General features: G+C 44.0%; 1 protein-coding gene across 3 annotated transcripts in view; it reads right to left on the bottom strand.

Moving 5' to 3' along the window:
- The window catches only part of LOC130564005 (neuroligin-3-like), a 151,768-nt gene that overhangs the window by 4,509 nt on the left and 124,527 nt on the right, over positions 1-22,732 (bottom strand). The window lies entirely within an intron of this gene.

Genomic DNA, 22,732 nt, shown 5'->3' with positions numbered 1-22,732 from the left:
GTTCTTCCTCATTAGACGCCATGTGCAGCAAGCACAATGTTCTCTCAATCGCAACAAAGAGTAGCCACACGTTTCTATGTTTCTTGGAAATAACAGACATGCAAAACAGCTGTCAAACTGTAGTTGTTTTCTGAAACATGATAACAATACCCTGCACTTGCTGACATCAGTATTTACGTTATAGCAATGTCTGGGCAGACGCAGCCAGGTAAATGTTTGACTGGAGGGCACAAACGTGGTTCTCCTTATGATACCCTGTTACCATGGTGTCAATCTGGAGCACAAACAGATCCATCCCAGCCCACTTACTGGACCCCGGCTACCGCGATAACAAGCCCTGCAGGCGGAGAGCACACATGCTCGGGCTAATGCAGGCGGACACGTTCAGTAAACACAAAACTAAAATAGCCTCTGTGTCTTCACTCATTCACACACATTAAAGATTGAAGTGCACAGGAAGAGACGAGACTGTGATGTACCTCCTGCCTCAGAGCCATTACCTCCTATACATCTCTCTAACATATATACTTTCTCATCAATATTTTGTACCATGGTCTGTGCGAACACTGATTCTGAAGGTTTTAATGCAAGCAATCACTGAGTGAAAAACATAGCATTAAAAAATAACAGACAGAGAAATGCCTGTTGAATTTGCCGGGCAGTGAAAAAATATGAGTTACTGTATGTCACGCCACTTCTCATATTTACGCTATGCTAGCTATGTTAAAGTTTGCGCCTTGTAATTTAACAAATAAAATGCAGTAATCTGCTAATAGCAAGTTTTGTAGTTAATAACGGCAGTGTAGCAGAACAATTATTTTGATTTCAAGTTGGAGATGGAACTCAACACTATCTTATCTTGCCACAGAGTGCTGATTCTAAATGTCTTTTAAACTATATTAGCTATCCTACTGCTTGATATCCAAGAAAAAACAAGAATTAGCACAGTTGTTGTGCTGACACTGACAGGTAATTATTTATAGTGTATAGTGACGTGTCAGTAAAATGACCATATAAATATCAAGTCATGAATATTATGTTACATTTCTATTTGACTACTATGTATGTTGAATGCACTATTGTACAGCAAAAGTGAGTACAAGCAAAGTGGGCATCTTTAGCTTAATCATCACTATATTATAAACAACAAATTATTAGTAAGCTTTACTTTCCATTTATTTCTTGTTATTGGTTGAAATTTGAAAAAGTTATTAAACTTGTTATTGACAGTATAACACTGAAGTTTGCATTTTTGATTTAATCACAATCATAATATCGAATACCGTAATAAAACCTTCATCAATTACTGCAACATAAAAATGTATCACCAGCACAAGCCTAGTATAATTATATATATATATATATATTTACATTTATTCATTTGGCAGGTGCTTTTATCCAAAGCGACTTACATTGCATTATACTATACATTTGTTTCTATGTATGTGCAATGTATATTTAGTAATCAGTGTTGGGTGTAACTAGTTACTAAGTAATTAGTTACTGTAATTTTATTACAGTTACTTCTGATGTAATTAACTAAATACTGTGTAATATATTCAATAGTGGAAATGACATCAAAATTATAAGTCTGACTTTAAATGTATGTATGTATGTACAGTATGTAATGTATGCTTCTCACATTTGAATACTTTGGTTAGTTTCACGTCTATCCTTGAATCAATTCTAATCAAGGTTGATGTAGGATATAGAAAGTAATTAGTAATAAGTAACTAAATACTTTTTGGAGAGAGTAATTTGTACAGTAATCTAACTACACTATTGAATATGTAATTAGTAACTAGTAATTAAATCCTTTTTCAGAGTAACTTACCCAACACTGTTAGTAATGCAATCAAACTTAAAAAACTTAAGTACATTGGAATGCATTTTTTAAGTAAATACAATATCCAGGTTAACAAGAGTGCAAACTGTATTTGAACCCCCGCTTGGCAATGTACACGACAGCGCTAGAAGAAGAGGGAGACAGACATGATGACTGCTTTACCACGAATAACATCGTGCCCTAACCAGCCAGGACATGTGATAAAAGTAGGGATGCACGATATATTATCGACCATATCGGTATCCGCCGATAAATGGTAATTTTTAATGTTATCATATATTATAGCCAATAAATTATAAATCATTTCCTCTGGTTGAACCACTTCAGTTCCCCTTCTGTCGGTCTCTCGACATTGTGTCGAACCGACAGAATAGGGTTTGTCTTGAGAACCTATCATCTTCTGAGTATTTAGAAAAGGCCAATGAAAATTGGCGAATGAAATTTGCATGCCGGACTCCTCCCCGGATGTCGGGGTATAAGAGGGAAGCCGGCGTGCTCATTCATTCACCTTTTGTTCTTCAGAGCCTATGCATCTGATGAGCTTCTCTACGATCTTTGGTGATCATTTTTCTGCTGGAATCTACGACGTGGACAGCGGACGGTCCCTTCCTGCAGTGACTCTCCCCTGGGCGTCTCGGCAGTTCTGGAGGTGTTCGAGCAAATTTCCTTTTCTAAAAGAGCAAATTTCTCTAGCGTGGCATGTCCCGCTGTTCTCATGGGTGCAACACACTCATCGAGGAGGGGGACGGACACGATGCCTGCTTCCAGTACGCTGGGGCAGACGTTGTGGATACGTCCTGCCCGCATTGCGGGCGGTGATGATTCAGACGTTGCGTCACAGGTGGCTGTGTTCCCACGGGACTCAACCACCACCTCGTTTGCTCCCCGTTCCGTGACGGCAGGACTACGGCCCTGCCGTCTGCTACGGCAAGCAGCGAGGGAGATATGAGGATTACTGTGAGCGATAATCCGCCAGCCACGGGCTCACTGACCGTTCACACCTCGTCTCGCTCGTCTGACCGTTCCCCAGGAGACGGTCCGCCGTTTTATTCCTCAATCACATATTCGGACACGATGCGTGATGATGAGATGTCTCTTGCAGCATCGGGGGGTAACATACTGCCATTCGACTCCGATGATTCCTCAGGCTCCCTCCCTCGGGGGGTCGAGCACAGGAAGAAGCGCACGTCGAAATGTCAGCCATGCTTTCCCGGGCCCCCGTGAGTGTTGGGTTGCAGTGCCCGCACAGCCTCTCCCGGCGCTCGCAGCTGGCTACATGGCGCCTCGGGTTTGAGCGCGGCTCCAAGCTTAGTAAGACCGGGAACGCCCCCTTTCTGGGGGGGGGACAATGAAAAAGATCGTACCTTTAGTCCCCCTGTCTCATTTCTGGGAGCCTGTCCGGCTTCCCAGACTGTCAGGCTGGCTAGGGAAGACGGTCCGTCTCGGCTACGCGATCCAGTCGCCTCACGCCCGCCAAGTTTCAGGGCATCCGATATACCTCAGTCAGAGGCTAGGATGTTCCCGTACTTCGGGCCGAGGTCACCACCCTTCTGGCGAAGGGAGTGATCGAGCCCGTATCACCAGCTGAGATGTTCAACGGGTTTTACAGCCTGTACTTCATTGTCCCCAAGAAAGGCGGGGGGTTGCGCCCTATCTTGGATCTGTGTGTTCTGAACAGGCACCTACACAATAGCTGCCTTTCAGGTTGATCATGCAGAAGCGCATCCTGACGTCCGTCAGCTTTCAGGACTGGTTCATGGCAATCGACCTGAAGGACGCGTACTTCATGTCTCGATCCTCCCTCGACAACGGCCGTTCCTACGGTTCGTGTTTGAGGGACGGGCATATCAGTACAGGGTCCTCCCCTTCGGTCTGTCCCTGTCTCCACGAGTCTTTACGAAGGTCGTGGAAGCCACCCTCCTTCCCCTTAGGGAAGGAGGTGTGCGGGTACTAAACTATCTCGATGACTGGCTCAGCTTGGCGCACTCTCGAGATCTGTTGTGTACACACAGGGACCTGGTGCTCCGGCACCTAGATCGGTGGGGCTTCAGGTCAACTGAGAAGAGCAAGCTCTCCCCGGTGCAGAGCGTCCTCTTTCTCGGTATGGAACTCGACTCTGTCCTCATGAGCGGCCCCGCTCACCCCCTGCAGGGGGCGCGAGACCCGCGACGAGGAAGCCCGCGCCCTCGCGGCCTCCCAGAGGCAGTGCGACTGACTACAGAGCGCGCCCGATCAGTGTTGAACTGCCTGAAACTCTCAGGCAGTCAGCGGTCCCCCTGAAACAATTTCAGAGGCTCCTGGGATACATGGCATCCTCGGCGGGGGTGGTCCCCCTCGGGTCGATGCACATACGACCGCTCCAAAACTGGCTACAGAGTCAAGTTCCTTGGAGAGCGTGGCACACCGGCAGCAGGCGTATGGTCATCACGCTTTTCTGCCGACACACCCTAACCCCCTGGTCCCACATGACCTTCTTGCGGACAGGGGTCCCCTTAGGGATGCCTCCCTGTAGGGTTGGGGTGCCGTGTGCAACGGGCACGCAGTGTCGGGGCGGTGGACGGGCCCCCGCCTGCGTTGGCATTTCAACTGCCTAGAGTTGTTGGTTGTGCTACTTGCATTGAGGAGGCTACTACCTCTCGTGCAGGGCAAGCACGTGCTGGTCCGGTCGGACAGCACAGCTGCTGTGGCGTATATCATTGGTGGCATTCGCTCACGGCAGCTAACATGACCTGCCCGGCGCCTCCTCCTCTGGAGTCAGCAGGTGATCAGTTCCCTGCGAGCCACACACATCCCAGGCGTCCTGAACCAGACAGCCGATGCGCTCTCTCGTCAGTCGACGCCTCGCGGAAAGTGGCGACTCCATCCCCGCGCAGCCGGCTCATTTGGGAGCAGTTCGGCCAGGCACAGGTGGACTCCACCCATTGTCCGCTTTGGTACTCCCTGTCTGAGGCAATCAATGGCACAGATGCCCTTATGCACAGCTGGCTGCGGGACAAGCGGAAGTACGCTTCCCCCCAGTGAGCCTCATTGCACAAGTCCTGTGCAAGGCCAGGGAAGAGGAGCATCAAGTGGTACTAGTTACGTCCCTTTGGCCTAACCAGGACTTGGTTCTCGGAGCTAAGGCGTTGACAACAACTCCCCCCTGGCCGCTCCCCCTGGCGAACTGCTTCCCCAGGGGAAGGGGCACGTTACGGCATCCCAGGCAGAACCTGGTCTCCATGTCTGGACGGGACGAGGAGATCCTGAGTGACCCACCCCCGGTCCAGTTGGGACGTCACTCAGGCTAGGGCCTCGGCCACTGGGCGGCTATACGCCCATAAGTGGTGCCTCTTCTCGTCCTGGTGCTCTTCTCGGGAGAAGACCCGCGGAGTTGCTCGATCGGGTACGAGCTGTCCTGTCCTCAAGAGAGACTGGGGAGTAACCTCTCCCCCTCCACACTGGGAATGTATGTATACGCTCATCATGACCCAAGTGCTGGGTAGCCTCTGGGACAGCACGACCTGGTCATTAGGTTCCTAAGGGGCGCGAGAGGGTGACCACCTTATCCGCGCTCCGTACCCTCTTGCGACCTAGGTGGCGGGCCCAGGGGCGCAATTAACAGTTTCAAGGGGGGTATGCAAGACAGAATTTTGGCCCCGCCCTCTTCAGATTCATTTTTTAAACGAGTGATTTTAATAATAAAATGTTTTATAACTATAGAAATAAAGTCTTAACCTACTTTCAAGTTCTTTCCACGCTAGGTAAGCATCAATGTGGTTGTGCCCTGTTTCGAGTTGCTGTAATCTACTTGACAGACATCACCAGTTTCCGTAACCTTTTACAAAGCGGTTGTTGTGTGTTTTTTCTCCACCCAAAAACTTTGCACGCAAAGCAGTACACATTGTTTGTTTGATTGGAAAACATTAACCAGTCCCGTTCCACTCGTTCACCATTTGCTAATCGTCTAAAGCAGTAAGCTTTTGAAAAACATCTATTATTCTCCAGCGATCTTGGGAACCGCCCATCAGGACATTTTGAAGGACCACTCTTGGTCAGCCTTATACGAAATGAATCAAGTCACTTTAGCCGGACAAGGCCAAGTTGATGGATCTGTGTCACGATTAAGCAACACACTGACACTTACGTTCTCTGCTTCTTTACTTTGCTGTTTCTCGCTGTCATTGGTGAGACTGGTGGTGGGCGTGCACGGTCTGCTAATGGACTGTCCTGCTTCACTCTCACCGGCAGCCGGAATGTTATGCACATTAGCATCAAATGTTGTGGCCTCCTCTTCCGTAGTCCTGATTTTTTTTAGATCGTCATCGCTGGTTCTGTTACTGTCTTGAATGTTGTTCTGTGCTGTTTCATGCCTGCATATTGTCGATTGTTTGTCGCTAATCTGTTGCCCTCCTCCGGTGCTAACATCGACACTGAGGCAGTCGCTATTAACATCCAAGTTCTTTCCCTGCGTGTTACTGCAGTCATCAGAAATATTTGGCTTATTCTTCGTAAAGACCCACTTTGTAAGAGAGTTTCTTAATTTTTTTACCTCTTTATCAATACTTTTTTGAGTTTTCGTTTTTGGGCACCTGACAAATGCTTGTTTCGGTCCATCGTTACTTTTTATGTCAACGTCTGGTGCGCTGTTTTTTTAAGAGCATCACGCTCACGTAACACTTTAATTTACAATAGTTTAATTTTCATTTACAGGAAATAATTTTTCTTTCACTTTAGTGTTATTAACTGACATGTATTTGTGTATGTACAAAAAAACGTTAACTGCAAAAATTAAAAAGGGATGATTGTGGGGCCCCCTAGCGTTTGGGCCCATATGCACGGCATACTCTGCACCCCACCTAACGGCGCCCCTGGGCGGGCCTCAAGAGGCCCCGCCCCCTACGAGCCTCTCGGGGTTGCCGCTCTTTCTCAGTCTTGATAAAGACGGCTTTCCTGATGGCGCTCACCTCCAAGAGGGTAGGGGATCTGCAAGCACCCTCCGTGTCCACAGATTGCCTAGAACTCGGGGCCGGGATTCTCACGTTATCTTGAGACCCCGCCCTGGCTACGTGCTCAAAGTTCCCACCACTCTTCCGAGAGACCAGGTGGTGAACCTGCAGGCGCTCCCCACCGGGGAGGAAGACCCAACCTTTTCGTGTTGTGTCGAGTACGCGCACTGCGCCTCTACTTGGACCGCATGCAGAGCCCAGAAGCTCTGAGCAGCTCTTTGTCTGTTTCGGAGGTCAGCAGAAGGGAGGGCTGTCTCCAAACAGAGGCTGGCGCACTGGATCGTGGATGCCCTCGTTAGGGCATACCGATCTCTATTCGCCCCTGCCCGTTGGGAGTGAGGCACACCCCTCATGGGCACTGGCTCAGGGCGCCTCTCTGGCAGACATCTGCAGAGCTGCGGGTTGGGCTATGCCCAACAACTCTGTGAGGTTCTAATACCTACGCGCGGAACCGGTGTCAGCCCGCGTCCTGCAGGGCAGTGTGTAGGATCGGCAGCCGGTAGGGCATACGCCCGCGAAAGCCCTTCCCCCTTCCCCTAGGGGGGTCAGCGGCTATTACGCCTCCCCTCTTTCCCCCACTGGGTAAAGAACAGGCATTTTATCCATCACTATCACCTTCCTCGGGGGCAGGCTGGGCAGAGCAGCCCTGCCCCCTTAGGCCGGGGTACAGTTGAGTTATCTCCCACATAGCTCTAACCGGACCTAGTGCTCCAGACGTGGTAACCCCCCCTCCGTGGGCTGTTCCGTCTGATGTATCCTCATGAATGGTTCCCACCTCTGCAACCCATGACCTCCCTAGGTGGACTCCCACCTTGCGGTTAACTCTAGTCCGCACAGTTTCCCATGAGTTCTCCCCTGATGGTGAGACCATGTGGTGTCTCCACTAATTCCTCCCTACGGTAGGTAGTGGACTCTGCAGCGTTTTTCCCCCGGGGGGGAATAATGCTTACCCAGTGGCCCTTACGGTGCCGGGCGGCTTCTCGCCCGTGACGGCCGGTGGCAGGGGCTTCCCAACTTTGTGGTAAAGCTCCGGGTCCCCCTTCCTCTCCATTGGATGATCATAATTTCGCGTTAGCGCCTACGTCTGACTCGCCCAGGCCAGTCAACGTCGCTCTGCAGAGATTGTGACGTGGCTCAGTGCTGTGGCGTCTTACATAGGAACCCCATTCTGTCGGTTCGACACAATGTCGAGAGACCGACAGAAAGGGAACGTCTTGGTTACGGATGTAACCTTGGTTCCCTGATGGAGGGAACGAGACGTTGTGTCCCTCATGCCACAACACTGGCCGCCCACCCCAGCGGTCGGGAGAGGATGCTTAAGGTTCCTCAGACCAAAGCTGAATGAATGGGCACGCTGGCTTCTCTCTTATACCTGGACATCCGGGGAGGAGTCCGGCATGCAAATTTCATTTGCCAATTTTCATTGGCCTTTTCTAAATACTCAGAAGATGATGGGTTCTCAAGACAAACCCCAATCTGTCGGTTCGACACAACGTCGAGAGATTGACAGAAAGGGAACCGAGGTTACATCTGTAACCAAGACATTATACGCTGCTCACAGTTACAGTACAGTACTGTCTCTGCAATGGCGATACATATTGAGTAACCATGGATTCTAGATTAGAAACCGTTTGTTTTAAAGGAGTCATATGACACGGCTAAAAGGAATATTATGGTTTGTTTTAGATGTAATGTAATGTGTAACAGGATTTAAGGTTGATAAACGCTGTATTTTCCACACACGTGCATGTTTGTATCTCCTCTTTGCTCCGCCTCTCTGAAACACACAGATTTTTAACAAAGCTCATGGCTCTGAAAAGCGAGGTGTGCTGTGATTGGCCAGTTCACCAGTGTGTAGTGATTGGTGGAATACTGCAAGCATGTGAGGGAAATGTAACGCCTCTGACCATATTTGGACATCAGGTTCCTCTTCAATTGTACTGACAGGTACTCCCACCTTACTTGTGTCTACATTTGGGCGGTCTTAGTCCAATCAGACCACCAACTGACGTAGATTTGTGGGGGTGTGGCTACACGAGGTGTTTCAGGCAGGTCTGGGTGAGCATTCGCTTTTACATAGAATGACTCTTTTGTTCCCACACGTTCATTTCTGCAATTTTACGTGTCTAATACATGCATGAGCGACTTATAACACACCAAAGACACAGAAAAACACGTGTTCACGCCATATGAGCCCTTTAAATGATGCTGATCGTATTGCATCTGGTTAGGATGTGATTTCACTAACTTAACATGGACATGTGAGTGTGTCACGTTACGTTAATGAACACATTTTACTTGACACTGCTATTGTTAGAAAATATAAGTAAGTTCAAGTTAATTAGTGATTAAAAAAATACGAATGAATGTACTGCTGTGTTATTTTATAGGTTCATCCACCTAACAATAAACTGTTTTTATCTTGTCTTTTTCTGCAGGTCACAAGAACAGATGCTCTGGAAGTTTAAGTAAAGAGAAAAGACCACAACTCCTTCAAAATTACAACCTAATACACGAATGTTACACAAGAACTGAACCTCTTTCTTGTTAAAGATATGTCTGTATGCTTTAAAATGAAATAAAGAATATATTTTTTTGTTATTTGCTTGCCTTTGTCCTTAATTTTCTTATCATAGTAACACATATAAAAATAAAACTACTGGGTTAACTAGACAGAGCAAGTAATATTTCAAACTAATTCAAGTTAAATCAACTTCAAATTTAGTGCATTGTACTTCATATAAACATATGAAGGGTTTGGTACCTTTAAATTCAATTCACTTAAAAGTTATCAGTAGCTATTACTTAATTATTTTAGGGCAATACGTTTCCTGAATTTCGCATTTATGTAGTCTTTATGTTCATTTTTTTTAAATAAATGCTATAATTCATTCAAATAAATGTCAAATAAATTAAAATCCTTTAATGCACAGCTAGCTGTGGATTATTCCTTACACATATATATATATATATATATATATATACAGCATACTGTATGTGTGTGATGAAAATTCACCACACTGTTTATGTACAGTCCATTGAATGACAAACCAAATACAGAGTGTTTTTGTAAGTAATCCAGTCATATTTGAAGTGTCAAGTGCTATTGAGGAATGTTAAAGTAAAACTCTGCACATGTATGATATACTCACACGCTAGCAGACCACCGTTTAAAATACACGCTGTAATTACTGTACATACTGTTCACATATAGAAATCCGAATGCAGTTTACACTAGCGTGGCATTTTTAACATGTTTTGTTTCAAATGCATGACGGTGGGACAGCACAGTGTTCGAAGAGCTTACGGTTAGCACATCAATATACTTCTTTCCATCCATTTTACTCTTCTAGTGCAGTGTGTGCTAGAAGCATAACATGGAGTGCAATACAATTATTTTTCTTTGGCAGTGACTGTGGCAATTCACAGAAGAAAACGCTATTTGAATTCTTTCGGGCGAGTCGCAGCCCTGTGAGCCAGCTCTTGACAGACCAAGGCTGCTTGTGGGCTGGAAAAAAATGCCCTAAATGCCAAAATTGATTTTGCATTTCTTTCAGCACACACACACACGGGCATCTGAATGTCTTTGGTGAGTCACAGTATTTCATTATGGGAAACTCCAGGCCGTGAGCTACAGATCGTCTGGTCAGATCTAATGCATCACTGGCACAGATATTTGTGGCTACAGACAAAAAACGGATTCCACCGTTTTACAAATGATCATCAATATCAGCTCTATCATGTCCAGCTTAACCTGCGCTTTAGGCTCCTGACATACACGGGCATGTGCAGTGTTTCCGTGAGGCATATGGCATCAGCACACACATCTGAAGAGCCTCAGAGGAACACTGACCCCAGACCTCTAACATACGGCTCCGGCAGAGAGTGGAAACTTGGCCCCGGTGCCTGCGAGCAAGACCCCAACGCATCACAAACACAACACAATCTGGTTAGTCCGCTGAGAAGGGGACTTTGTAGCATTCGGACAATTCGTAGCACATGTTTTGATGGGAACACATTGTCTGTCATTTGATTTCTTCTTGAGATACACTAGAGAACAGCCTTTAGGATGGAATCTATAACTGATGTAAACAAATATAAACATTTCCTTCTCCTACACTATTTTCAAGTGATTTCTGATCATTCAATTCCAACATGCAAAAAAAATCCTTTCTACATTTGAGACATGTAGAGACATAAATGAAGCCACGCAGGAGTGTTTTATAGTCTTTTTTTATTCAATCATAGATCATAAAGCAATGGCCTTTGGATAATACACATTTAACATTACGAGGGTATTGGAGACCTGTGGCACTGAGTTATACACCACAGTTTAACACGTACGGTTAGAGGTTAGGTTAGTACCACAAACTTCATAGAGAGCAAAACAAATAAAGCCAAGGAATGTATTTCGTTAATGCCAAAAGTTAGCGCATTTGCCTTCATGTTTTAGAATGAAGCAGTATTCTAGCACAACTACTGTGGGTGGAGCAGAGCGCCAAAGAGGAACATTCAGCTCTACAATCCAGTTTCAGTAGCCTGAAGTGCTCATGTGTCAAGCTCTTACATTCTGCAGCAGTTTCAGCCGGCGCCAGCAAGAACTGAGGACCACTACTGAAGAACGCCTGCGCTCCCATCTGCCGTACAATGACTGGCTGCATCAAATAAGGCAATAAATCAAACATGTAACAGGGAGCGAATGCCCAGAGGCGCAAATGCTTTTAAACATAATGTACACGAAGCTCATGGGCTAATAAAGCGTGCAAAGGTCTCTCAGCCCATTAGCTCATCTGATTTCCATGATGGACCACTCAGTTCCTTCCAGCTAAAGTGTCCATCAAAACCAGCAAAAGATGTCAGATGGTGTGAATGAAGGCGTTGAGGTCTAATGGTCCTTCAACAGTCCACACAAATGGACATCTGCAAATGAATGCCGAGCAGAACTAACGTGTTGGTTTCATTTGTAATATAGTCTCTTTTTTATTTTTTGTTAATGAAGCTCGTTGTAAATGTCTCTGAATGCACACGTGTTATTTCTCTGTAAATCTTCATTTATTTATTTTAGAATATCACAACCAGCACGCTGTCAAACCCGGTCCGGGAGGATTTGCAGAATTTAACTTCATCTTGCTCCAGATAAAGGTTCTGTATCAGTTCGACAGATTCGTCTGTTCGGGGTCAGCAGCGGCAACCGACCAAAAAACCCACACAACAGTCATTGTGAATGTCACTCTCGGGTTGTGGGAAATCAAACGTGCTTTGTGAATTAAATCTCTGCAGGGAAACTCACATTCACATTCAAGTCAGGAATACCTCAGGATTGTGATGTGACATCAATGCAAATAATAGCATTGTGATTAAAACGGGGATCTGAATATGTGAACTTTACAGGCATGATTTGTGTCCGCATGTGTTACAGCATAGAACAAACACATCTGCATGTTCTGAAGGAAATGGCGTGCGAGGTGGTACATGAAGGTGCGAGCAGGTGTTGTTTCCTGCAGGTCGGAGAATTGCTGAAAGGTCTTTTCAGTTGGTCGCGAAAGCTGCCTGTTCCACATAAGCTTAAACGCTATCGGCCTACATCCAAAGCCACCTTTTCATTGTTGTGTTTTATAATAAGATTTTAAATATGAAACCAAGAATTTGATTGGTGAATTTGGTTGATTTAGGTTGATTTATAAAGATGCCTAATCTGAGGTGTCAGCGCCGCCCATAAAAGCATGATGTCGGCAAATACACCTAAAACTGGCCGCTGGCTCTAATGTCACTTTAATGATAACATAGAATATTGTTTGTTTAGGTTACATTTCATAATGGGCAATCGTTGGTCTGATGAATCTATTTGGTCCCAGACTGCCTGAGTTTCATTCATATGTATTTATTACTTAAATGCAGTCTCGGAGCGCTGCCTGTGAACGTTTCACTGAATTGTTTGTCCCTGTTATACAAACTTATACTTTACAATAAAATATTGTGTTTTGTATCAGATTTCATTTGTTAAAAATGTAAATGAAGATAATCGGATTACCTGAACCACATACATATATTTAAAAGAAAAAAGAAAAGAAGCAGGATAGGGTTGTGTTAATATCATATTGCGTTTTATTGTAAATGTAAAATGAAGGTAAACGGCTTTGCACGTATGAGTGAGTTAAACTATTGAGAATGAACTGATATTCAAGAATAGCTTATGAGGGTCACAATCAAAAGCGAATTACAATTAATTTTTAAAGGTGGGTAAAAATGTCTCTAAAATAACACTTACAGCTGCACTAGCGTTTTATAAGTTCAAAACAATTAGCTTTCCTTGGTGTCATGACAGAATAGCAACAACCTAGCTGTTATACAGTGAAAGGCATTTCTACCATGTTAGTACAACTATGATTTAGTACATGTAAACAAAAAGCCTGAAATACTCATGAAACATAACGACAACTACTTCTCGATGAGTAAGAGCTGTTTAGTTACCCTCTGTAGTTCATTATTAATCAATTGAGCAGAAACACAGACTTATCTGATCAAATTTGAATTAGTTTTTAAGCACTTTTGTTCACAAGTTTGCAAACTTCGCATTATACATCTTCAGAGGTGGACAGTAACGAAGTAAATTTGCCTGAGTACTGTACTTAAGTACACTTTTTGAGTATCTGTACTTTACTTGAGTATTATTTTTTCTGAGTACTTGTACTTTAACTTGACTACATTTGAAAGACAAATATCATACTTTTTACTCCACTACATTTATAAAAAGGTCCAAAAGTAGAAAATGGTTTCTATGCAGCGGGGTTTCCTGTGTGCACAATTTATCTGGCTTGCGATCTTCCAGGACCTTTTACTGTTGCCAAGTATTTCAGTTTTTCTAAGCTCGCGGTTTTCCGGCAAGCTTTGAATGGCCATTTGTCAGATTTTTTTAACGCAAATCTATGGCGTTATTATAATGACAAATGTCGCGAGCGCATTATTACAAGGCGAGAGCGCATTCTTGTCATACGAGCGCGCGAATCTCTCCGCTCGCACGCCGATTTCCTTTGCTCGTGCACAAAACTGGACGCGCGCTTTCAACTATACGCTGCTCTCTTATGAATTTTCTCTCCTCTCGCTCAGTGAGCGTGTGCGCACTCAAAATGCGTTCCGTGCGTCCACGAATCCTTTGGTACTCTTGCTCTCGAGAGGTCCTCTGTGTGTTCCAGGCATTATAGGCTGTCAAAAGTAGTCAACCAATCAGGGATAGGCTTCCACGTCGGGCCAATGAAAACGCGACCTCTTAACTACAGTAGGCCTAATTGTTAAAAATGCTTGATGAAAAGAGTTGTTTTTCGTGTTCTTTTCTACAAAAGTGTCATGTTAATGTGTAATTCTTGTAAAATAGTACATTGTAAATTGCTGAGTTTCATTCTTATAAAATCTTTTAATATATAAACTTTTAATGAGTGGATTCTTGCTGTGGGTAGGTGGGTGGATGGGGGGCACCATGAGGTCTTAATACGCCTCTGGATCCACCACGTTCTCAGGTAACAATTTTAATATATTTGATGCAACATTATTAATCAAATGTATATTATAAATGAACGGTAAGGGAGCGTTTGGTATATTGCATAGAAGTTCAGTTTTATGCCCTGAACTTCTGGAACACTGAATGCAGAACACTTACAGTGTCTGTCTGCAAACGCATTAAATGCATAACCAAATAGGTATAGAATATTATATGATTTTCCAAATGCTCCAGTGCTATTATTGTTTTGATATGTACCGTTACTTGTAGTAAATATTATTTTAGAATAAAGCTAACTTAAGACACCAATCTAAATTGTTCGGTAATCAATTTAGTACTATTTTGACAATACTATGTTTAGTGTAGGACATGCATGAGGACCACATGAACTTGAGGGTGTTGGCCTGTTTTGTCTGAATAACATGGTAGTTAAACTGACGTTTATATGTAGCCTACAAAGCATCCTAATGCCCCGTTCATTTCTAATACACATTTGACTAATAATGTTGCATCAAATATATTAATATTGTTACCTGAGAACGTGGTGGATCCATCTTGCTTCGTTGAAAACGTCGAGTCACTTTCAACCAATAAGATGCCATGTAAGAGGTCGCGTTTTCATTGGCCCGCCGTGGAAGCCTATCCCTGATTGGTTGACTACTTTTGACAGCCTATAATGCCTGGAACACCAGGAGGACCTCTCGAGAGCAAGAGTACCAAAGGATTCGTGGACGCACGGACGCATTTTGAGTGCGCACACGCTCACTGAGCGAGAGGAGAGAAAATTCATAAGAGAGCAGCGTATAATTGAAAGCGCGCGTCCAGTTTTGTGCACGAGCAAAGGAAATCGGCGTGCGAGCGGAGAGATTCGCGCGCTCGTATGACAAGAATGCGCTCTCGCCTTGTAATAATGCGCTCGCGACATTTGTCATTATAATAACGCCATCAAATCTGGCAACTCTGGGATCTTCCCCGCTAAACTAATGTAAACGTAGGCGCTGCTACACGTTGATAGCGCTCTAAAAGGCAAATAGAACATTAAAAGAGAAAAAGGCACATGTTAAAGTGTGGTGTAATCATCTGTGGGTTACGATCAGTCAAAGATCGTAGAAACATTGTCATGAAAATGATCGGCATAACGGCTAAACGGTAAATAAGCATCACATACACCTTGAGCTACACGTGCGTGTTAACTTCTGATCTGCTGCTATATCATTTAAAGCGATTTGGAAATGAATGATGTTTTTACTGAAGTAACTATAGTTGAAGTATTCCTGTTGAAATAAAAACAATAGAACCCTGCCCAAAATACAACATAAAATGTAATGGATTTAATGGTTATAATGGGATATTGTACTATGGATACTTGTTGTCTACTTGTATGTGATGGATTCTATTGGTGGGATGGTAAATCCTATTGGAATAAAACCCAAAACACACTACAAAGAGGAATTTAATTTAAAAATCTCATTCTAATTAAAAAATTCATTGTTTTTTTTCAGCAGGGATGGTATTTGCATTAAAACCACAGTATCCACAAATTTACCATTTTCTAAATATAGGAACCATACTCCAATTAATAATCTTTAGTAAAACCACAGCAACTAAACATACCATAGTTTCATTATATTCATTATTATACTAGCTATAGTTTATGTTTGTAGTTAAATTATGGTAATAAGTCCAACAAACACATGGCTTCTACACTTTACTATTTACAAGAACCTTACTACTTACTGGTAAATTGCTGCTAAAACTGGTAAAGGGAATATACAAAATAAAAGAACACTGCTCATAAATACATAGGCCTAGGGGGCTAATGAGGATAATTAGGCTAAATGATCATACAGGATTATATCTAAACTAAACATATGTGTGCTAAACATATAAAGCTCTTAAAGGAGTTGCTCACTGCAAAATTTGCCCCCATTGACTTTCCATAGTAGGACTAAAAACTACTATGGAAAGTCAATGGGGGCACATTTTGAAGTGAACTACTCCTTTAATACAACTGATACTGTGAGCTACTCGGTGTATTCAGTAGGTTGCTTCAGAGGCAAAAGGTATACGACAATAAAACAATGCACAACTGACATAAAGGAAATTTACTTTTAATACTTGAGTACTTTTAAAAGCACGTACTTCTGTACTTTTACTCAAGTAAGAATCTGTCTTTACAACTTTTACTTGTAGTGGAGTAATATTTGACCAGTAGTATCTGTACTTTCACTCAAGTAAGGAAGTTGTGTACTTCGTCCACCTCTGTACATCTTACCGCGAGCTTCTTCGGGTGTAAAAGAAATGACGTATCTGTGTGGTTAATGCTGATTGGTCAACTGAGGTGCCAAGGAAGAGCACTTTTGACCAATGAGAAACCTTTCGGCATGCCCATTACCCTGCCTGCAGAGACCCCTACTTGCTTCCTGGGTGAAAATCCAAAAGTCCGATGAGGCCAATGCTGCTGCCGCCACAGAGACGTACTGTTTATTACCTTCATTATGTAAGAAGCCTAATTGCCTTTCAGGGGTCTACTTGACCTCTTGATGTGTCTGCCCAAACCCACAGTCGCCGGCTGAACAGCTTCATATGCTGCTGATGAAGCGTTACAGAGATCATGCATTTTGAACAGCCTCTTTGCGTGCCACCCTCGCTCGCTTTCCATTGGGACTTTATTGGTTTTGACACGAAGAAATGGACTTTGCTGTGGCTCTCATCAAATTATAGTGGTGCGTTCTGAACGGTCCAGTGCATCCATGTTCCCAACTAAATTGAAAAACAAAAGCTTTGACCTTCTTGCCGAGTCCGGGCGAAAGTGTTGTTTCTGGTCAGAGCCCTATTATCTTTGGGTCTGAGCAAGCGTGTGACCTAATACATAAAAGAGGCAATCGATACTGGGGCATGTAGAGGAGATATGACAAAACGTGGGGTCAGAGGTGGGGTCAACAGGACGTTCCCTCCGCATCCCAATCAGGTCAAGGTGAGATTATTTTGCCGGTTGAATAGACACCGATGGGAGAGGCATAGCTGCGCTGTTCCCGTCAAGAACCTTCCGCCTAATGAGGATTCTATTAGCAGACGAGGGAGAGCGTTGGCAGCGCGGCATACAAAGACGACTGGGTAACAATGCCGCCAGTTAGCAAACAGATGTTCTTTCTGCATCAAAGCTGGTCACGGCTAATGAAGCCTTTACACAATTGCTGGAGTCCTGGACCCCCAGAGAACAACAATGTGTGTGCGTGTGAGACTGCGGCTTTCATGCGCAAGCATGCATCTCACAGAGTCGCATCACTTTATTCTCAACACATAAAGGGGAAATGGGCATAGTTTGCGCCTAGCATTGAAAAAGTCTTGGCCCAGGCCGCCCACAGTTTCTGAGCATGTGATGTATGTTGCACACAAAAACTGGCAATAAATCAGCGGATCCTGAAACACTGGGTCTGATGGGCTGAATTCTCTGCAACTCGTTTTCATCAGAAAAGCACCAGGCGGCTACAACGGAAGCAGTAATCACTCAATTTCCCAGGTAGCATCAAATCTTTAACAGATACTGTACATAGCATTTTATTTGATATTCTTTTTATGTTGTGTTCACCTGTACTTTGTTCTGTAGGTAAAACTAAGTAGATATCCATAAGCCAAATGGCATGTTCCTCTTTCTACACACATTTCTGCAGATGTGTTTCTGGACAGGGGTTTATAAAGACTACCACACCATTATTTTTGGTAAACTAGTCTATTATCATCTATTTCAGTTTAACCCACCTCCAAACACCTCACTGTCAGTCGGACACTTTCTTCCTGTGTAAGCGAGACCTTTCATAGACCTTCCTGTGACCTTTCATAGAGGTCAACTGTTTATTTGTAGTGCCTCTCCACAGCTAACATTCGTTTTGCTTTTTCATGTCCAATGTGAAAAGGGTTTTAATGCTCCAGATTGTAAACGCTCACCATGTCACCACCACAGACCAGAGCTCCTGTCTGGACCAGTGTATTGTACCAGTGTGTGCACCCAACACAATAAAGTCAATTGGTTTTGATTTGTAAAAACTCTCTACTGTCCCTGATTTTCTTATGTTCACTCGTAACTATTTCTGTCAGGCTGCAAGATGTGAAACTCATTGTGCTCATGAATATTTCGAAATCAAAAGCAGCGACAGTAAGAGCAGAGAATGGTGTTATGGAGGTGAGGGGGTTGAAGAGCTCTCGAGAGGCATCGGGATGATAGAAACACAGATGGGTCATTTTAATAGCATTGTGTCCGAGTTTCATCTCTAGACCACACATGATTGAACGTATTGCATTCAGCACATTTTGACATGCATGAAGAATATCTGCACACGGTACATGCATTAGCGCACAGAAACACATTCTAAGAAAATCAAACTCTCAAACCAGATGATCGGCACTGCATGTACCTCTGCTGGTGATGACATCTTAACTAAGCCAAACATTATGTGAGCAGCGTTCACAAGGTGTTGAAGACCCGCAGCATTAAAAAGAGTGACACGGGTCGTTTGGGAGGCTGGTTGGCACAGATTCTCGGGCAGCATGTGGAAACAGGAGTTTTGTTTTGATCATGTTTGATGTTATCAGATGCAGAGACAAAGAGCTGCTTGACACCAGGGCCGATGCAGAGGAGGCCGGCGGGGGGCGGGGGGACTCAGCTGTCATGCTCTTTGTGTTGGGCTTCCTGTGCAGGTGGGCACTGAGGAGTGCCAACTCAGACAGCCATGCATCCAACTATAATGGGCGCTTTTCACCGGGCCAGAGAGAGAGACGCGCCGCTCTCAAAGGACCGAAAGAAAGAGTGAAGGACTGCGAATGCGAGGGAGGAAAAGATAGGTATCGCCCCAGAGGAAGACAGACAGCAGCGCACTGCAGATTTTCAGCGGACAGAATGCGCAGTAGTATGAGTAGAAGAGCGAGAACCTGAGAACGTTGAGTAACTCTCCTGCTCCAAGCCACTAAATATTGATTAGCTGAAAGTATTGATCGCTGCTCCAGGGGGATTACTGCCGCTCTAATGCCGTTCTGTAGCAACATTGTGTGAAAGTCGCAGAAACAAATTCCACTGTCGCCAATAAATAAAGCTACAAACCATGAGAGGCTGTGCGTTACTGTGATACAGTAAAGGGCTGATGCATGCATCGTGATCTCTGCTTACACGGTAAAATCATTTCTCACAAGGATTTATTTCTCTGTTTGCTAAGCAGCCATTGAATCATTACGGTAGGAATGCTTTACGGACATCAGCTGCTACAAAGCACACTTTTAGGTAGCACTTGTAAACTAGCTTCCATTAAATTCCTCAAAATCATTCAATCAAGGTTTTCCCTCAATGTACCGCAGTTATTGAGGAGTGTCAGACTGCTGGATTGACGAGTCAATGAGCGCTTTTCCATCATTGCGCCGAAGCGTTCTGGGCCAGCGGGTAGGGATATGATATCATTTTACACAACGAAACTCTTCAGAATGTAAAGAAAAACACCTCACTCGACCGATGAGAGACTGATCCTGAGTGGTGACGTCACTACATGTATTCTATCAGCCGATCAGTATCGATTCAGCCCGGTTAGACACACAGTGACGTACACTTGCAGAAATATACACGTGAAGAACAGAATTTGGTGTTTGATTCGCTCAATAATGTAAACGTTACACGAGTTTCACATCCTGAGAAAACATGAGCTTTGACTAAAGTCTGTTTGTATTTCAAACTAAACACTCCAGATCTCAGGAGGTCTTTTATGCATTGTGAACGCAAAGCATTGCAGGATGAATATATTTTGATATTGGTTCATATTCTAACCTGTATAGATTGATGTTGGGATTGGAATAAATTCACAGAAATCTTCTGTTCATTTACTCTTTAGTCTCTGTGTGTGTTGCAAATATAGCTCATTATTATGATTATATAATCAGTTGATAAACTCAAATACCGGCAGCCACACCACTCCGTAGCCCAAGACTGGTTGCTAAGCTGAAGCTAAGCAGGGTTGAGCCTGGTCAGTACCTGGATGGGAGACCTGCTGGGAAAAACTAGGTTGCTGCTGGGAGAGGTGTTAGTGAGACCAGCAGGGGATGCTCATCCTGTGGTCTGTGTGGGTCCTATTGCCCCGGTATAGTGACGGGGACACAAGACTGTAAAAAAGCACCGCCCTTCAGATGAAATCCCAGGATGTCCTTCGAATAAAAGTAGGGGTGTAACCCCAGCATCCTGGCCAGATTCACCCATTCGCCTCTACAGTATACCTAATCATCCCCATGTGTAGTAAATGGCTTCGTAACTCTGTCTCTTCTCCACCAATAAGCTGGTGTGTGGTGGGCTGCCGTCGCATTATCCAGGTGGATGGTTGAGGAGTTTCCTGCATGTAAAGTGCTTTGACTACCCTCACATTTAATTTCTCCCACTATGTGTTATAAATCATTGTCCACTTTTCTGACATTGCCATGACAGCCCAGCAGAAAGCAGGACATTATTCCTCCTGCTCATGAGTTGAATGTTTTGAAGGACAGATCAAACTTTCGGTATCTCTCACATGACCTGAGGCACAGCAAAGCAAAACACACACTGTCAGTTCACAGATGTATCTTAGGAAACAGGCCTTACAGAGTTTGAGTGGATGCCAGCAAGAATTCTGATGTTGTGATAGTGTGATGGAAAGTGCACCCTGGTGTTTGTGTGTGTTACATCATTCTATTTGATTTGTTATTAAGATCACTCTTTAAAGGGACGTCAAATAAAAACATAAAGCAACATTCCAAATCAATAAGCACTGGGGTTGGGCAGTGCCTTTCATGTGAAACTCTGTTAGAACGTAAAGGTTAGTTGTTTAGCAATAGACACTCAATGATGAATTGTCTCTGTGCTAACCTCATGGAATATCCATGTACTTTATGCATTCTAAGAAACGTTTATGTCTGAGAGAAGTTTACAGTTTCATGACAGCGGATGTGTTTACTGTGGTCCACTGAGACCTTAGTACTTTCTACAGATAGACTACAGGTTGCAGTTATGCACAGAACTGTCATGATTCTGCCTCATCATGTCATGTCTTTCTTGATCTTGTGGCAGAGTCATGACAGGATCCCTTGTTTAATGTGGAGAGAGGCATTTTGACCCTTTGGGCGTTCCATATGTTCTCTCCGGTCTCGTCTCTGTTCCCGCCCTCTTGTCTCTTCATTCTTGATTGTTAATTACTTCATGTCCCGCACCTGTCCCCTCTTGATTTGCTCCCCTTTATAAAGCCCTTGTGTCTATTGTCTTGTGCTCGTTCGTTTTGGTTGTTTGCCTACAACCTTGTGTCTTGTCGTATGATACTCACCCTCTGGATTACCTTGCCCTTTAGATGTTCTTTGTTATCAGTCGTGTCTTAGTTTGTGCAAGTTGTTATATTATCCGTTCTCTATTGTTTTTGCCCCCTTGTGGGAAGTCTTTGTTTTTGTACCCAGTCTTAGTTTCGTTTTCCCCATCGTGGGTGTTTTGTTTTGTACTTTTGTTTCATAAATATATCCTTGTTAACTCCTTCACCACTGCTGCCTCTCTCTACGTGATCCCTGACACAGAACGGGCTCAGAGTTTATCATGAGCTTCAATGTTATCGACATCCTAAATATGCAAACAAGAACATTCTTAGCGCAATCAATGTTACTGACCTCATAAATCTGCAAATGAACATTTAACCAGGGTGTACAAATGCCCTGTGTATAAACAGATTTTTGTGGCATCAATGGAACCATCGATAGTTCTTCTTCTTCTTAGTATTATTATTATTATTATTATATACTCAAAATTTCAAACGAGGACAATGATGCATGTGGAGGCCTTACACATCTTAAAATTCCTATCTGCTGAATGTGCCATTTTGTTTGACTACAAAAAAATGACTACTAATTTATATTGTTACCATAATAATAAATAATAGCCACAATTTGAGAAGCAAAATTCTCTGGTGACACAGAGACGAGAGAGAGTATGATGACTATTGCATTGATGTTTGTAGTGGATGTAAAGGCATTATTCTTTATAGACCTGTCTCACTGCTTCAGGTGCCCGACTGATGCTTCGGGTCTCAGTGTGAACTGCACTTATATGGTCCGCAATCTGTCACGTCTGCGTCTTTTGAAGCAGAGCTGGATATGCACTCCCTCTGGGACAAATGGCTATTTCTTTTTTTACTTTATACGGCATCCGTCCATCCATTACCATTTTCAGTCTGGCTTTCACTGTAGAATGTACTGGGGGCAGCATCTACATGTGGCTAGCAGCTTCTAAAGCCATCGATCATTTGCCAGAGTTATTCAACACTGGCTCTGTGGCTGTGGGTTTGACGTGTACGCACCGCTCTTTCTCACCGGCTCCTGATTCGGCTGGGGATTTTAAGCTTTGTTCCACCACCTCTCTCA

The sequence above is a fragment of the Triplophysa rosa genome, linkage group LG13 (genome assembly GCF_024868665.1).
Source record: "Triplophysa rosa linkage group LG13, Trosa_1v2, whole genome shotgun sequence".
NCBI classification, from domain to species: domain Eukaryota; kingdom Metazoa; phylum Chordata; class Actinopteri; order Cypriniformes; family Nemacheilidae; genus Triplophysa; species Triplophysa rosa.
The sequence above is the reverse complement of the archived record's forward strand: the minus strand, read 5'-3'. Positions and strand labels throughout refer to the sequence as shown.